At 44.7% G+C, this 4,074-nt stretch overlaps 1 non-coding gene across 1 annotated transcript; it reads left to right on the top strand.

Moving 5' to 3' along the window:
* Positions 1 to 439: 439 nt before the first annotated feature.
* Positions 440 to 573, top strand: LOC142452126 (small nucleolar RNA SNORA70). Its single transcript, XR_012785173.1, has one exon. It is a non-coding gene; the product is annotated as a small nucleolar RNA SNORA70 (small nucleolar RNA).
* Positions 574 to 4,074: the final 3,501 nt, after the last annotated feature.

Raw genomic sequence — 4,074 nt, 5'->3', positions numbered from 1 at the left:
ATCAGCACAGCATGTTCTACACTGTTAGCCTGACAATCTCATAACATGTCACTCTGTGTGTGTGTCACATTGACCTGTCTTATCTTCCAATCTGATCTCTGAAACTCTGAAACTCTGATCTCTGTCATTGCTAGCTGCCTGCAATGGAGGTGTCCCTCTGATACATCTTAATCAAGCCAAACTCATTACCATTGAGCCAGTTCCAACTCATTTTGACACTGCATGTGACATAGCACACATGTGTTCCATGGGGTCTTCAGTGAATGTGATCTTTTGACAGTAGATTTCCATGGCGTTCTTTGAAGGTGCCTATGTATGGATTATTTTATTTTTTCAATTTTACTTATTTATTTTTTTTATTTGTATTAACCCTAACCCCTATGAATGGATTTGAACCTTCAGTCTTTCAGTAGTACCCAAGTCATAAGAAAAACTCCCTCTGCAGCCAATTAAGCCGACCGTCCTCCTCCTAGTGGGGGCTGGTGTGCAATGGCTGCAAAAAGCAAGCCTCCTCGGTAGTGTATGCAGCCTATTGGTACGTATAGGCTGCCCTAAGGGACCTTGGAGACAACCTTTTGCTGCTTTTCAATGCCTCTGGCCTGGCTAATTTCTGCTCTCCCTAAACTAGGCTTCAAACTGGAACGCGAGGTGCTTTTGGGAAACCTCAAGGCACAGTGGCTAGAGTACACATTGGCCAGGTCATCATGTCCATCCACACCAAGCTTCAAAACAAGGAACATGTGATTGAGGTCTTACGCAGGGCCAAGTTCAAGTTCCCTGGGCGCCAGAAGATCCACATCTCTAAGAAGTGGGGCTTCACCAAGTTTAATGCTGATGAATTTAAGGATATGGTGGCTGAGAAGCGCCTCATCCTGGATGGCTGTGGAGTCAAATATATCCCTGACCGCGGCCCCTTGGACAAGTGGCGGGCCCTGCATTCATGAAGGCCTTGGTAGACCTGTGCTACCTCTCATACCCACCAAATAAAAATTGAACTTTCTGATTAAAACAAAAAGAAAAAAGAAAAACTCCCTAGCTAGCCTCCTCTCCACCACAGCACATGCCTGCATGGTTTAGATTTTAAAATATTCTCCCGTAGAACACAGTGTTACGTATCTACCACTTGGAGAAGCCTACTACCGTAGTCCCCTATAGGTAGTTTCTGATGAAATAACTGGAAAATAATTTAAGGAGCTGTTCAACAAGAATCAGAGAAAATCATATATTTAGTACAACAATATAGTCACTAAGATGCTACTGGGTGGCCAAGCAGTTTATAGTTGAATATCAATCAAATGGTTTGGGCTCAACCCCACTAGTGATGCTGTTGACTGGTAATAATTGATTATATGAGTCTGTAATGATTATCTTACTGATATCAAGTTGATTCTGACCCATAGCAATCCCCTATGTTACAGAGTAGAACTTTTCCATAAGATTTTCTAAGTTATAACCTTTTTAGAAACAGGCTACCTGGACTTCCTTGCACAGAGCTGTTGGTCGGATTGAATTGTGGCTGTTTAGGTTCACAGGTGACCACAAATTGTTTGCACCAACCAGACTCTCTCAAAAAAGTGACAACTATTGAGAACCCCAGGGGGAAATCTTACTCTCACATGTCATTGTCATGAGACAGAACCAACTTGAAAACAACATGTTTTGTTTTGTCTTTAAGGCAACTCAGAATGGATAGGTCCTCTGGTGATGCCGTGGGGTAAACATTGGGCCGTTGACCATAAGGGTGGCAGTTCAAGCCCACCATGTGTTCCTCGGGAAAAAGATGAGACGATCTGTTACCATTACAATGTAGAGGCTTGTCCTTCCCTTTCCCTACGCCATCCTTCAGTGCTGCTCCTCGGCACCAGCTGTCCAGATGGACATGAAAAAGATAATAAAATGTGCCTTAATTTGATTTTTCCGGTATCTTACAAGTGAATGAAATTGGAGTTTATAGCAGTGGAGAACCCATGCTTTGTGACTACAAAGAGTAAATGAGTTAGTTATTTAGTTGCCTTCCTACATCCAGCCTTTACTGCTTCAATTCACTTTTCCTCTGAATAAACTACCATTTATTATTATTATCATTTTTATATTAAGCTCCCTAAATGCCTTCCTCATTATTGCCAGTGAAATAGCTGACAATCCAATCACTAAATATCTGTATTCTGGCATTGCCTTTGCTTTTAGTTAGAATGCTACTGACATACCATTTCTGTGTGTTAATAAGGGTCTGTCTAAACGGAACCGAAGTCAAGACTGGGAATGCAAGGAGAGCAACAAGTGCAGAAAATAAATTAAGGCATGAGCTTAATGAGACTTCAAAGTTCATTTTTAAAAGGCTGAAGGGAAAGGTGGAGTCGGATATCAATACTAGTTAACATTCACCAAACCCTTACCTATGTGGCAGGAATTGTTTCAAGGTATATTTATATTATTGCCAGGAAGGAGTTATCCAAACAAGCAGGCAAACAAACCCACTGTCTCCTAGTCGACACGGACTCAGATAGGGGTTTTCAAAACTTTAAATCTTCACAAGGACAGTTAGCCTCATCTTCACCCCTCAGAGTGGCTTGTACATTTGAACTGCTGATCTCTCAGTTGGCAGCCCAACACTTAACTCACAGCATCCCCAGGATTGCTACAGGTATGGACTTGTAGATCGAGTCATGTTAAATTGTTAGCCTAAACCAGTTAGGGACTTGAGCCAGCCGCTCAAAGGCAGGTTTGAGGAACACTAAATCCCTGGGCTGTGTGCAGCCATCCCGGCCAAGGTCACTGAGAGGCCTGACGCCTGCCTGAGCTCCACCTTGTCCTGGCTCTTTTCAAACGGGTACCACCTGGGGGAAGGACCAGCGTGCTGAACCAGGGGAATCCACTGAATATCGCGCAGGGCCGTTTTGAGAAAGCCTTGCCCTTCAAGGGAACAGGACCATGGCAAAAAGAGTGAAGATTCCAAATGACACTGGTGTGTGCCCCACTGAGGACGGGTCCTCGTCTTTTCGCAAATTAAGCACTCTTCTTGTTCAGCTCAGAGCTTTTGCCTCAGTCCATGTGCACCCAGACGCAAAATAAGCCCCCGATTTGCTACCAGCCACACGTTTGAGTCATGTCATCTTCTCGAGACTTAAAACAACCGGAGAAATCGTCGCCCCGAGTTGATTGAACCTTTTTGTCTGTGGAATGCAATAAGAAATGTTTTTGTGTCTGTGCTTTATGCCTGTACGCCTTCATTTCATGGTTCATGCAATTTATTTTTCTTGCGTCTCACACACAAAGTGGTTCTGTGGATGTGTCGGTGTCCTGCCAGGAAACAGAGAGGCTGTAGACCCGAGCAAAGATGGATGGCCATAGAGCGCCTGGGCAGGTGTCCTTGGAGCCTGCTTCCCCTTGGGGCAATGTGCTGAGAGCGAAGAGGGGCCCAACAATCAGGGGACTGGAGCTGTGAGAGGGGCCTTTAGCTTCCACTGGGTTCTCTAAAGAAGCAGGACTAGTGATGATATAGATACCACAAGAAATCCAAACCCGGTGCCGCCTACTGGAGTCATAGACATCTAAAAAGTCACTGCTAGTCTGGGAATTCTGTCTCATGGGGTCTCTGTGTGGCCTCCTGGAATGGCCCTGTGTGTTTCCAAGTCTCTAAATCTTTACAGAAGCAGAAAGAGTCTTTCTCCCACAGAACAACTGCTGGGTTTGAACTGCTGACCTTGCAGCTAGCAGTCCAAGGCCTAACTGACAGCACCTCCAAGGCTCCGAAGATGTAGAGAAATATGAAGAAAAAGAGCGTGTGAGAGAGATTTACCTCAAGCAAACAAACCCCATGGCTATAGAAATAGGCAAGTCCATCCGATCGGAGGCTTCTCCTTGACTGACAGGACCGTTGCAGGACTGATTATCCTAAAATCAGCAGAGCAGATGACAGGTAGGTTGTTGATGTATAGTCTATAGAAGCTGGAGACACCCAAAGTTGGTAATGCATTTGTTGAGGGACAGGATCACAAAACAGCGAAAAACAGTGGGTTCCAGAATCAGTAGGCCAGAAGACAGGCTACAAGCTTCAGCCCCAATAACTGGAGG

This window comes from Tenrec ecaudatus, chromosome 6, assembly GCF_050624435.1.
Source record: "Tenrec ecaudatus isolate mTenEca1 chromosome 6, mTenEca1.hap1, whole genome shotgun sequence".
NCBI classification, from domain to species: Eukaryota; Metazoa; Chordata; class Mammalia; order Afrosoricida; family Tenrecidae; genus Tenrec; species Tenrec ecaudatus.
Note: the sequence above shows the minus strand (reverse complement) of the source record. Positions and strands in the feature narration are given on the sequence as shown.